The sequence below is a fragment of the Amblyomma maculatum genome, chromosome 4 (assembly GCF_055883805.1).
Source record: "Amblyomma maculatum isolate TAMU_Amacu chromosome 4, ASM5588380v1, whole genome shotgun sequence".
Classification (NCBI taxonomy): Eukaryota; Metazoa; Arthropoda; class Arachnida; order Ixodida; family Ixodidae; genus Amblyomma; species Amblyomma maculatum.
Window position 1 is genome coordinate 122,810,840 of NC_139347.1, and position 14,918 is coordinate 122,825,757.

Here is a 14,918-nt window from a genome sequence, read left to right on the forward strand (position 1 = left end):
TGTAGAGAAAGCAGCACTTACAATAGTCATAACCCGCACAAAAGCACAGTATCGTTTAACGGATTCTAAAACAGGTATTCTAAATTTTTGCACGAGGCTAAGTACGTGTCCCTGCTTTAGCATACTGGAGTCGCCCGATGCACCCCCAGCCCAGCATTGCTGCGCACCTCGGCCCAGACGTGTAGCGGCCAGCGAAGCAACATACATGAGCAGACTATCCGAAGAAGTGACCGCACCATGGCGTGCCTCACTGACCTTCATTGCAGGGGAACAACGAGCCCACGAGGTAATCACATCATATTAAGGCAATTACTCTATGAATCAAAAACGGATAATTCTTCCTCTTTTTAAAGAGTATCGCCATTATGGCAATAACATATCGCCTTCGTTATATCATGCCCAGTCTACCCAAAAGTAAACATCCGCAGATGAAAACCACAAGCATTAATATAATCCGGCGAGAGGCGTTGCCTCTGGCAGATCGCGCTGTGTCATTTACCGAGACCCTAAGGCCCGCTAAGAAGAGAGGGGTGCTATGTACTGTTCGCCCCTAATTACTTTTTATAAGGGTCGAGTTCTTGTCCGTCCTAAAAATAAACTGCTAAGTGATCTTCGACAATATACTTGAAACTTGCACGCAATTCGATTTTCCATCCCTCCTGACTACCGATAATGTCACTTTTTTAGCCAGAATCTTCACACATTGCGCAGCTTTGTTCATTCATCACAAAAAGACCCCAACCTACTGTCCCCACACGAACATCATCAAAGTGTTAGCGCGAAACAAGGAACTATGCTAATCACTTTCACAGTGTCGCACAAAGGTTGAAATGCTCAAGTCCCTGAGAGCCACTTTGCCACACAAACTACAGCAAGTCTCGACAGACTTTACTTCATCCGCCTTCCTGTTTGATCACAAAACGTAACATACGATGGAGAACTCGCAAAACACTACACCATCCTCTCGGGGCTCGACACTTTATGCCCAGGAGCTCCGAGACCGTCAAACGACCAACCTGGCGAGACCGGTGAACACCTGGCCATCTCCAGAATGGAATAGTGTCATGCAAACAAGCAAAAAAGCAACGGCAGACGACCATAAAGTTCGCCATTGGCGATACGGCCCTCCGCTGGATTCCTCCCTTTAGCGACACAACAAAATTCAGTGCTTCTTGACAAACAAATGGGATGGGTCTATCAGGTGACAAAATTTTGCTCGAGCTGCGTAACCTAGCTGCCGACTGCAAAACAAGATCAATTAACATTACTTACCTTAACCTACAATTCGGCCACCACTGTGACTAGTCAGGCTGCTCATGCATACGTTCAACTGCAGCACATTTCATTCACAAGTGCTTGGTTATTCACTGACCCCGTTTACAACCCACTGTATGTCAAACGTTTATACAATAATTCTGGGGATTGGCTCTTCAGCCGTCACCGCATTGACCATAGTGCACTGTACGACCAGCGTCGGCGTACTGACCGCTATGCAGAGCCGGAACGGACACGGGGCCGATAACGCCGGTCACCGCTCGTGATGTGGGGACGAGGCGGCGAGGGCAGGAAAAGGCCCCCTTCGGCGGCTTTCTGACAGCTTCAGCTTCGTCCACCTGTTGGGGTTCTCGCAACCTCCTCCCCTTACCCCCGGTACATGGGGAATCTTTACGCCGAGCACACACTTAGATCCCAATCAGAAGTGGAACGTGTACAATGGTGTACATTGGAAGACACCTGACTGATCTCTGCCACTGAACACGAAGACATGCGGCGGCGGCGCTAGCATAAAGTCCATATCAGATCCCTCAGCTGTTTTCAAGGTTGCTAAGCCTAGGCCTAAAAGTTAGTCGTCAGAGCCGGTCGTATGTTCCGCCTCCGAGCGTTTCTTTATATTAGAAACCAAGGTGGAGCCTGACACGGATTTACAGTGCGCTTGAATGTTCTTGCACTTTGTTGTCACCGTTCTTGCATTCCCTTTAACCTTCTTTTTCCCTCTGTCTCTGGCAGCAAGCAATTTATTACTGTTAAGATGACCACGGGATGGTGATTAGTCTCGAGTAAGTGGGGGCATAATCTGCCCAGGAAGCGCACACTTATGTCGCGCATGGAACATGCAAATGCGACTAACATGTAGAAGCTACTGACGTAGGCGGAACTCTGGCTTGAAAAATGTACACATAAGCTAACGCTGGGGCTTTTCTTGCTTGACCGAAAGGTCTGCATACGTGGGCCTACTTAGACTACAAGGGATGTAAATACTTTGCGGCAACTTGAGCCTGACTTTTTCTATGCTCTTGAGGTTATTGCATGTGGCTGTGCTTATGCGTTCCCTTTATAGCTTAGAGTATACGCGCTTTCTATTCTCTTAATTTTAGATGATACATTCCCGGTTCGCCCTAGGTGAGCAACTATTTGGAAACAATTTGCCTTTAAGGCATAGAATTCAAGGAGAATGGTAAGGTACAGAACATTTGAAAAACGAAGTTACTGAAAAGTGATTAATTAAGAAGTTACCAGTCCGTCCTAATCTAGTATTTCGGAAATATGTTGCCGCTCAATACACTGGCCTCCATACCGCGCTGTGAAACAGAATTCCCATGTGTTGGGATCGGAAAAGGTTAAATACTCAATAGACATTGAAAGTTGCGTCTCGGATACTTCACTGAACACGGCGAAATTCATCCTGCCTTCTCCGCAGCTTGTCCGATGAAAGCACGAAAACGAAGAGCCGCAGGGTAGAGCGATAAGGGGGAGCGGGTGCCATGGCAGCCGCCAGCCAGTAATAGATTCAATGCTTTTTTTTTTAATCTCTGTCCGACATGAACGACGGGCCCCTTACTCTGTTGTGATCGGGACGACTTCTCTGGCTTGTGACGACGCGCTCGGCGCCGCGGAGGAAGGAAGGAGGGACAGCGCAGTGGCCCGCGATGCGCATGGATACAAGACGGCAGGAATCTGCGACACGATGGGGGAAAGGTGGGAGCGCCAATTTTTTGTTTCTGTCGCCTGCAGTGCTGCGTATTATCGTGTGGAGACAAACAGCGCATCCACGGCTCCTTCGAAGCCTTCCGTGGGCCGTACTGTTTCCGGCGAACTGCCTTATCCATGTATCTGTGCTATGGTGGCAGTTTCCGAAAGACAAATGACGATGACAGCGGACCTTCCCAAGCAATCGTGCTGCGTATTTGTACTTATATTACTACTCTGTCTTTCTCTCTGAATGGTCTACGCACCGTCATTCTTGTACTGAGTTAACTTAATTTTCTCAAGAAATAAGCGGATATGGTTGGGAATTGAACCTCTTCCTCGAGGCCCCTGGTAGCGCGCGGACGGCCCATCTCCTAACAGCATCGATTACGAACCACCTCGCGGCATGGCAAACAGGCTGGCAGCGATGAGATCACCATGCATATGATCCCCATGATAACAGCTATGTGAGTGTCTGACGTTTCCGACTGAGATTCACCAGGTTCTCTAAGTACATGGGGAAGCTGGCAGGTGCATCACTGTTCGGAAACAGAGCGTGCTGTCTTTGATCTGTCGCGGTAAGGGACAAGTAGAGAGAGTCTAGCGTCAGCTCACCATGGATCCCAAGTCTTTACGGCTACCGGAATCACTGCCGATGTGTAAACAGTTAGGGGGGGGGGGGGGGGAAACGGCAGGGGCCGTCCGCAAGCCTCCACTTATTAATTCCAGGTTTGCTCTGAAGGCAGAAGACGAGGAGCTCATTAAATGTGAAGAGGTTCTTAAGAAATGGGGAAAGAGCAAGAACACAAATGTCATGCCGATGAAGAATCACACACACGAAATCAAGGGGCGTGAGCATAACATTGAGAAAAAGCGGTTAGACTTGCGATGAAGGAGGCTGAAGTATATGTTTCTGCTCCGCAGGCAAGCGCCATTGGAGACGGAGAAATATTTTGAGGAGCGATCTGATGCAACCTTATCAGTTTAGTGACATCATTGCTCTTTTCCGCGTGAACATTGAGCGGACATGCGAGAAAAGGAACTAAAAAAAAATTCTTGGCCGCAGCATCTGTTGTCTCGTTCGCGTGAGTCAGGTCGCTAATCTCATTTTCAGAATAGGCAAGAACTCTGGCGAATATGATAAAATAAATGCAATCCTTCTAAAGGCATATGGGTTGTTGTCACCCGGGGCATAGCGTCAAAAAATTTATAAAGGGGCAAAATTGAAATCAGAGACGTAGTAGAATTTGGTTACACTCGAAAGGTAAACTTAGAGCAGTGGAAAGGTGTGGACATTTTTGATGATCATTTTAGTGAACTAGAATTGCATGTATTTGGGTACATTTTTACGCAGCATACCAGATCCGATGCGGTTCTGGATATTGGAGCAGTAAGAACTAAAAACAGGGCCAAATACCCCCACACTAGCAGCCGAATGCACCTCGCGTCGCTGTGTTCAAGAAGGCAAAAGTGCGGCAGAGGCATTGCAGACTTGTGGTACCGTAACCATAAACGCGACATCCGTACGAGGGCTTCATTTAAAACAACGCTGGACGAAGTATTTGGTCGCCCGGATGTCAGGACATTGCGCGCCGAGCAGCGCTTGCGTGAGCGGAAGCAGCAGGTCGGCGAAAGGTTTACAAGCTATATCAAAGATATCGTCGAGCTGTGCAAGCGTGTGAACGCGAATATGTCAGAAGTTGCAAAAATCAAACATGTCTTGATAGGTATTGACAATGACGCCTTCCAGATGTTATCAGCGCGCGACTTGCGGACTGTTATTGAAGACTTCATGCTCTGCCAGAGCTTCGAGGAGCTGCGCAAGCAAAGGGTGTTGATGCGTCAGCCGCAAGCAAAAGTTTAATCGCTTGCCTGACTGACGCCTGAAGCCCACAATCCATCGTTGCTGCAGCAAAATAAAGCATTTATTCGTGAAGAACTGGCGCATCAACTTTCCCTGCTTCCTATCCCTCAAGAGCAGCCACACCATTTGGCCCCGGCATTGCGGCAAGCTATCCAGGAGCAGGTTGCTGAGGCACTTCCACCTGTACATCTGCCATCAGTTGTCGCTGATGTTCCTCTGACTTGCGCCGACGCCGCTCCAAGATCTGCCACCGCTCCTATGACCTATGACGATGTCACCCCAAGGCCTGTCGCCGGTCTTTTGACTTATGCCGAAATGATAGCACGACCTCGGCCGCCAGCTTACACTCTACCGTCAGTGCCTTTGCAAGCGTCAGCACCCTATTTTCGACCGGCTCCAAGACCACGCAATCCCTGGCGCACAAGAGACAATCGGCCAATTTGCTACATTTACAGGCTGGCTGGGCATCATTCCTGCTATTGCCGAAACCATCTCCCGGTATCACCACCACCTATCCAAAGTTCTGGGTACTGGTCTTCGACGCCACAGTGTTCTGCGCCTACTGAGCCTCCAGCAAGTCAAGCCTTCATTTCTCACCAGACCGCTGAGCCATCTCCCACCGTCGGTCACCATCGCCGCGACGCCGCTCTATCTATCCGATGCGACGTCGACCGAATGCTTCACGTAAAGAACACTTGAGGCCGCAGTTCGTGAGACGAGAACTACCACCTGTCGAACTTCCCAAGTCCTCATCTATCGCCAGCCAATCTCATTGAAATTTTCGTCGAAGGTGTTTTTGTCATGCTCTTAATTGACACTGGTGCTGAGGTTTCGGTAACGGACGCCAAACTTTGTAGCTCCTTAAAGAAAATGAAGACGCCAATTGCAGGACCTTCTTTGCGAACGGCCAGCTCTATGCAAATCAAGCCTTTAGCAGCGTACACCCCTCAAGGAATGATCAACAATCACCTTTATATAATTGAGTTCCTCGTGCTGCCAAGTTGCTCACAAGCTGTAATTTTAGGCTGTGATATCCTGTCGCATCATACCGCTATAATTGATTGTGCTCGCGCTGAAGTCGGATTTTCTGCGCTGCCTGAGCCCGTGTCAGACAACGCTCCTTCTAGTCTATTCGCTAAAGCCCTCGTCGCCGAAGACATCGACATCCTTCCTTCTTCGTCCCTGCTTGTATATATCACTTGTAACTCTATGTGAGATGAAACTGTCCTCTTCACGCCAGCACATACAATTCTGCGCCGAAGGTGCCTTCCATACCCCATGCTTTATTCACTGTTTTCGCTGGCTTCTCTACGCTCTGTTTCTCTAACCCGTTTAACTACCCTACTGCTTTGCGCAACGGTGAATGTCTCGGGAGCCTGCAACCCATCACATCTCATCTCCATGAAGAGACTGACCCCGCACCGCGCCTCGCCATGGCTGCACTCAGCCCTCCCCTTTCTGTATCACCTCCCTCTTCTACAGACCTGTTCCACCACTCAATCGACGCCAATCTTCCTGAACAACAGCGAGCACAACTTCTTACCCTCCTTCAACAATTCAGCTCCTCCTTCGACTCATCAAAATTCCCTGGGCAAAAGTTCAACTGTCACTCATCGGATTGACACTGGACACCACGCGCAGTTTCGACAGCGGCCCTACCGTGTCTCTTCAACAGAGCGCCTGGTTATTGAAGAGCAAGTAGATCAGATGCTCCATGACAGCGTAATTCAGCCCTCAAACAGCACTTGGGCCTCGCTTGTAGTACTCGTTAAAAAGAAGGATGGTTCCATCCGCTTCAATGCAGATTACCGCCGACTTATTAAGGTTACAAAAGAAAGACGTATATCCTCTTCCGCGCATAGACGACGCACTGGACTGCTTGCGAGGGGCTGAATTCTTTTCCTCCCTAGATTTACGCTCCGGATACTGGCAGGTGCCGATAGAAGCGGCCGGCCGCTCTAAAACCGGTTTTGTTACTCCAGACGGCCTATATGAATTTACTGTTATGCCTTTCGGTCTTTGCAATGCTCCTGCGACATTAGAGAGAATGATGGACACCATTTTGCGTGGACTGAAATGGAAGACCTGCCTCTGCTATCTCGATGATATCGACGTCTTTTCTCCTCACTTCGACACTTCTCTACCGACTGAAGCACGTTTTGACCTGCCTTTCTGATGCCGGATTGCAGCTCAACTTAAAGAAATGTCGTCTTGCCACCCGTCAACTGACTATTTTAGGCCACGTTGTCTCCAAGGAAGGCGTGTCTCCAGACCCGGCCAAACTTCGTGCTGACGCTGCCTTTCCCAAGCCGAGATCCATCAAAGACCTTCACAGCTTCCTAGACTTGTGCGCCTACTTTCGTAGGTTCATTCGAAACTTCGCCTCTATTGCTGCCCCTTTGACGCAGCTTCTGTCGGGCAGCTCCGACCTTTCGCTCTGGGCACCGCAATGCGATGATGCTTTAATTACGTTGCGCCGCATCCTCACAACACCGCCTGTCCTGAGTCACTTCGACCCGTTGGCCCCTACTGAGGTACACACCGATGCCAGTGGTGTCGGTCTTGGCACTGTACTCACTCAGTGGATAATCTGGATTTTCTGAATACGTCATAGCCTATGCAAGTCGAACGCTCAAAAAGACGGAGTCAAATTACTCGGTCACTGAAAAAGAATGTTTGGCAAAATTTGCCGCTCTGAGCAAATTCCGCCCTTACCTTTATGACCGCCCATTTTGAAGCTGTGACCGACCGCCATGCGCTGTGCTGGCTTTCCTCTTTGAAAGGCCCATCCGCCCGTATTGCTAGGTGGGCTCTTCGTCTACAGGAATTTGATGTTAACGTAGTCTACCGCTCCGGCCGCAAGCATCAAGATACCGACGCCCTTTTTCGCTGCCCCCTTCCAACTGACGTCACAAGCCGTTCCACCTAGGATGCCTCGGCAACATCACTTCACATCAGTGACATGCCCTGTGAGCAGCGGAGTGACCCCTGGGTTGCTTCTCTTATCGAGGTCCTCTTAGATCCATCGGCAGCTTATTCATCGCGTGCGCTTTGAAGCCAAGCATCGCACTTCACATTCGCGGCAACCTTGTTTATCGCCGCAACTCCAGTGCTGGCGGCCGCAAATAGTTTCTAGTCATTCCCCGCCACCTACGCTCGCAAGTCCGCGACTGCTTTCACGATGACCCACAATGCGGCCATGTGGGAGTGGGCAAGACATACCATCGCCTACGCTTGCAATACTACTGGAGGGGCAAGTACAACATTGTGCTCAAATACATTCGCTCATGCCTAGTCTGTCAACGTCGCAAGTCCCCTTGTCATTTTTCTTCTGGCGAGTTGCAGCCGTTATCTTGCCCATCTCGCCCTTTTGATCGCGTCGGTATTGATTTATACGGCCCGCTCCGTACACTGCCGCTGGAAACAGTTGGGCCATCGTTGCGGTTGACCACATGACGAGATATGTAGAAACTGCTGCCCTTCCATCTTCCACAGCATCAGACGTAGCCTCATTCCTTTTGCAGCGGTTCGTCCTAAGCCATGGCGCACTTCGTCAACTACTCGGTGACAGAGGACGTGCCTTTTTAACTGACGTTGTTAAAGCTCTACTGAAAGAGTGCCATACACTTCATGAAACCTTTACCGCCTATCATCCGCAGACTAACGGACTCACCGAGCGCTTCAACCGTACCCTTGGTTGGATGCTTTCTAAGTACGTCTCCTGCGACCGCTCTGACTAGGATCTGTTCCTTCCATATTCGGCGTACGCATACAACACTGCTACACAGTCAACTACCGGTTTTCTCCACTCTATCTTCTTTACGGCCGTCACCCCTCTGCTCCACTAGATACCATTCTTCCGTACCAACCAGATGCATCTGAGTATACCGCTGCTTCTGAAGCTGCTCGATATGCAGAGGAGCGCCGCCAAAATGCCCGGTCTCTCACAACTGAAACCCAGTCCCACCAGGAATGTCGTCGCGACAACCATCAGACGATACCGCAATTCTATTCTTTCAATTTTGTGTGGCTCTGGATTCAATCAAGAACTCCCGGACTATCTTCTAAAATTATTTCCAAGTATCACAGCCCCTACTATGTCCTGGAGCGCATCTCTCCAGTCAATTATATTGTGGAACCGCTGACGCCCTCACCTGATCTCGGTCGACGCGACCATGAAACTGCCCACGTCCAGTGCCTTAAACAATATTAGGACCCTGCGATTTTGTCTACGCCGTAAGTCGCCAAGATGGCTCCTCTTCTCCCCGGTGACCCTTGTAAAGAGGAAGATGTACATTCGGAGACAAAGAAGAAGCTTCCGTGCGCTGTCGCCAGCGACATCGCTATTGGTGTGTGCTTTAGACCTGCTGGTACGTGTTTGTTCCTGACGGGCTCCCCCAGATCTCCGAGTACATCTTATATATCCCCATCCTACAATTGGTTCAATTTGCCCACCATCTTGAAGTAGTTTTGAGCGTTTGGCGTCTGCAAACAAAATTTAATTCTTAAAAGGAAAGGAAGAGCATGACTATCTCCCGAAAGTTTACGGTGCTTACGAGGAAAGAAGGTTTAGGAAAGATGTAACACTACGAAGAAAATTGGGCAACAATACCGTCACTATAAGGACGAAAAAGGCGTGGTGTTTGAACAACTAATTGTTTCTAAGAGGTGCAGAGAAGATTTGCTTCGCCTGCCAAATAAAAGTGGATGGTTAGGCCACATGGGGATTAAAAAAGAAAGGCTCGCCTTTTGTAGGCATTTTATTGGCCTCTGTGTTTCAGGGATATGGAGACATTTACGATATATCATGACATCCGGTAACGGGTAGGGAAACTGCATTACAAACAAATGGCACCGTGCAGCTGGTTCCGATCATCACAAGACATTAAAGCGCTTGGTGATCGATATTGTCGTGCCGCTTCCAGCTACGAAACAAGGCTAATACCGTCCTTCCAACAGTGCTTTGCACTGTTGGAAGGACGATTGGAAGGATGATTATACTACTCTGAAATTGTGCTTCCAGCACTGTGCTACGAGAACATGAAGGTATGGAACGTTCCTTACCGGCTACGTTGTTCGCTCTCAGGATAGTGCGCCACAAGCCGACGGGGTTTACACCTGAGGAACTGATGCTTGATAGAAATCGCCAATCTCATTTAGTCATACTGAGAGAGATATGGGTGTGCTGAGGAGAGTACTCTAGGGTCGTATAGTATGTCTTGAGGTTTTTGGAAAGGCCAGAGAGGCCAGGCGAGTAGCCGAAGCGCAAATAAAGGAAAACATATACTATCTAAGTTATATACTAACAAACTAAGCCAACAGACTCGAGATTCAGTGGCGTTTTGTGACACCCTAGCAAAAGAAGAAAGATGTTCATAATGACCCCAATGGCAACAAGTAAAATAGAATTTTATACTGATTCATACAAAAAAATGCCATACCCACACCCTAACGAAAAGGTGAAATGTGGGAGATGGCAAACAAAAACAGAGAGGTACCTGTGGAGGGATTACTTCCCACCTCGTAGAAAGTTTAACGCACGCTGATATCGCACACCCTATCGCCGGATGTAGTTATACACTTTCTACTGAAAGTGTTTTGATGTCAGGCCTTCAAATTCCCTTGTTTGTATTGTCGAAAGTTCCCTTCAGGTCTGAAGTGGTGTGCAGATTCCAGTACTCTGCTAGGTTTTTTGAGAGTTACTTCAGCTAGAGAACAACTTCAGCACACAGTCACTGTCTGAACCAATATTCTGTATTGTAGGCCGTCCTGGGTCCGCAGCGATTTGAACATATGTTTGTTGGTAATGCGTGCCATGTGTTTACCTACGCACGACGTAATGGAAATGGCCGTAAGTTGTTGGGAGAGGGAGCAAAGTACCAAGCTTTTGACCAAGTGTCGCAGCAGCAGCATGTTTACCAGACTAACAATCTGTGGCCATGACCCACACTGAAGTTTGTTTACTCCTACTGGAGCAAGCGAACTTCGTGTCTTGAAAGTTTATTAGGAGTTGCTACTGCACTCTATGCAAGGCCGGCCATCCAGAAAATTTTCGTTTCTTCAAATACCTTTTGCTTCAACCCATATGGGATCGCTGTTTCGAAGCCGTGTTCTGGTGGGAGGTACACCCGTGTAGTCTCTATTTGCGCGGCTTTATGTGATTGGCAGGTCTAAATGGCGAAACGGTTTAGTCATGTCGTGCGCTGGTGGCCCCTGCGTTTGTGCCATTTGTCAGACTAGTTTGTGTTTCTTACTTTACGGTTGTTTATTTATATAAGAAGTGTTAAAGAAAAATTCTGCCTTTTTCGTACCAATTTTACTCAGCCAACTGGGCGGAGTAGAGCTCCCTTTCAGCCATGCATAAAGACGGTAGTTTATTGATGATGCCCTCTGGAGCGGAAACGTATAGGACGTCGTGTCCAAAATGCACACATGGCAAGACCACACCCCAGACTTGTTTTCTGCGTCGACATAGAGGAAAAACGTACCACAATATTCGTTTGATGCTCTCAGCTACGCTCCCTGCCGGCGGATAATGCACAGTTGCATCCGCAGCTCACTTGTCTAACTGCAGTGAAATGTGGCTTGCCTCAGTGCCCTAGCAAGCGATATCCTCCTGTCAGCGATGAGCCCTTCATGAGCTCCATATAGCAGAGCAGTGCATTAAATAAACATTTAGGGAGGAAACGATTCATTCACTTGATGCGACACTAAAATTGGCAGTGCTTCCGATGAAGCAGAGTAGAAAAGCAAGCCGCTGGCCACAGCTTCAGCACGAGAGAGAACATCGGAGACTAGCGATGGCGATCTAAATGCCACCGCGGTGAGTGGTTTCCGCTACCGACGGTCAAAGCAGACGCAGGGTGCTGAAGCTGCAAGGCTAGGACGATCACAGATGAACGTACGCAGCAAGCTCCCCCAAAATTTTGCAGAGAGGGGGGCGGGGCGTGGAACAGTGAACAACTGCCGTAAAGGATGGCGACGAGATGAGTTTGACAAATATCGGCAGGCCTAGCGCGGCCACTCTTACCCAATTTACTGACCGCTTCTTCATCCGTAAAAACGTGCATAATATTACCTCTTAAAACCGCGCCGTGGAGTCATATACAAAATGTGTTGCAGAAATCTATTCTTTTTGCTGCTGTGAACTTCTCAGGCGTCCTCATTTTTCTATTCAGGATGTGCTTAAGCAGAGTCTCTTGATAAGCATGCGACGTGTGTGTTTAGGTCTGGCTTGATAGCTGAGAGCAGCCATTAAATAACGTTCCTGTAGTGCGACGCAGGCTGTTTGGCATGACTCTACACGCTCTTCTCTTCAATTTTTCTTTCGGCGCTTGAAACAAACTATGCTCATTAACTAGTAGCTGCCAAGAGAACATCATCTTCGACAACATAATGGCTTTTAGTAGTATGAATATTTGTCACATGAAAATGTGAGGATAATTAAGCACCCCAGCTATATTGAAGTATGCAACAAAGCTAAAAGAGAATCTGTTTGTTGCAATCGGTACTGGCAATAACACGAAAAAACGAGCTTTTTAACCTAATAAGGGGTGTAACTAATGCTTGTACAGATCGTGGGTTAAACATTCGGTCTAAAAGAAAATAGTAAGGGAATATGGACGAGGAGTCGCTACTCACTTTACGTTGCTATCAAGAATTCTGCCGTACAGACGACTTGTCCATCCATGAAAGCCATTTACATTCTGCACACTGCGTGGTGATTCTATACGTCCATGCTGGAAAGGGGCAGGAGGGGGTAAAAGAATAAATTTTGTTACAGAAATGGTGTCCATAGTTGTACCCGTGAAATGCAGTTTTGATGTTTTTATGTGATAACCCGATGACAGCTTTGGTGCTGTACTAAGTAACTGCACGGGACAATCATAAAAGAGCTTAGAAGCATGGCCAGCGCATCAAAAGAGAACTGATAAATAATTTTACTCAAATACGCTTTATAGAATTGTCAGTCTTCCGAACGCACACATATAATGGTGTCGTGCAGCTTCTAATATCTATAACCACACCTGTGTGGCATCCCAATTGCGGCCACTGAAGTGACACTGTTTAGTCACGGCAAAGTTTAGTCGACGTTTAGCCTTGGGCCGATACTCATCTCAGTTACGAATTCGTAGTGTGCTGTCTTACGCTCATCAACGAGTAAAAGCCGTTTTTTTTTTACGGAGGAATATTTGTTGGAGATTCGTACTCTCGTGTACCAAATATCGCTTCAACTACGGTTCACCGGCGTCACTTCATTAGGAGGATGCGGGGCTCGGGAGTGCAGCTGGAAAAATAAGAAGGTTTAAGGCGGGCGAGTCGAGTACGAAACAGCAACAAATTACTATCTGAAAAGGTGAAAATGCGCGGCATGCGTGCTGATGTCTACTCATTCTCTCTCTGGTCTATTACATGCCGACTAGAAAAAGCTTACAACACAAACAGAAATGCATAGGCGGGAAATTTTAAAAACGTCTTCGTGCTCTAGGTTGTGTAGTCAACAAAATACCTACCCATAAAAAATACTCGTAATATAAAATTCATTATTAAGAAATCGCATTTGACACAGTAGAAACCTCGGCGGTCATGCAGGCATTGCGAAATCAGCGTGTCGATTAGCCGTCATTTATATATATATATATATATATATATATATATATATATATATATATATATATATATATATATATATAATGTTATAGAGTGGTATTCGCTGGTCGTGCTCAGGATAAAGTGCAACAGATTCCCAGAAGAAGACGCAGACGAGGGCTTCGATCTGTGCTGTGATCATTCTCAGCGGTGCGGACAGCTGTCGGACTGTGAATATTCCCCGTAACTTCTCTTGGTGGAGGTCAATCCTTCGCTCCCCGTCAAAGCTGGATCTCCGCAGCGGCCGACACACCGGTACCACCACTATGACTACTGACACCGCTACATCTACGGCACCGGAACCTTCTGTGGGACTGACGACGATGATGTAGATGACTGGCTGGCCCTATACAAACACGTCAGCAAGCACAACAGGTGGTATTCCACACTTATGCTCGCGAATATAATCTTTTTCTTGACTAGGACAGCACGGGTGTGGTTTGAAACCCATGAAGATGACCTCACACTTTGGGATTTTTTTAAGCAGAAGCTCCACGACATGTTCGGAAAGCCGTCACTTCGCCGCCAAAATAAGCGCTCGCTTCTCGCGCCCAAACGTCTACAGAGTCTTAAATCACTTATATGTCCTATCCCTGTGCCGAAAAGTTGGCGATGCCATGCCTGAGGAAGATAAAGTTTGCCACAAAGTAAAAGGCATTGCCGACTATGCCTTCACCCTCCTTTTGTGCAGCGATTGTTCCACAGTGCACCCTGTGCTACAAGTGTGCCGAAGTTTCGAGCAAGCGAAACAGAGGTGCATATCTCATCGTTTCGACCGGCTACCCAACACAGCTGCCAGCTTCTCCTGTGTCGATGTTCCGACTCCTCGACCACCTGCTAATGACAGTACTTTAAGCCGTATCGTCCGCCAAGAGCTTGAGACAATGTATCCCGCTGCTTCACTCTCGCATACCCCCGACAACACCTTGGCTACAATATACCTCATTTAGGCTGTTGTTCGCAAAGAGGTTGCGAATGTGGGTCTCCCTTTTACCTGCGCCACCGACACCATGGATTCCAGGCCGGCCCCTCCTGTGATTGCAGCTGCCTCATTCACCGCCGGTGTCTCGCCCCGATATCGGTACCGCAATCCAAATGATTGCAACTTGTTCCCGCGTTCGTCGCATGTCCCATCACTGCCGTAACCGTTGGTACACGCCATCTCGTCAGTTCACCTACGTCGACCGCAGCGGTGACAATGCCCTTCGCTATTCGTTGCATCAATCCGACCACATTCGTGTTGACCCCGGTGTCTTTGGTCGTGCTGCCAACCGTTCATCATCCCCGCCGACCTGACGCTCGTGTTCTCTTCCTCGCCGCAGTTCGTCACGTCCTATTCCATCCACGTACCGGAAAACTAGCCAATGCAGCTCCCGGTGATGATTCTGCATTTGTGACTCGGACTGAAAAACCTCTGCTGACCTCTGCCGTACAAAAT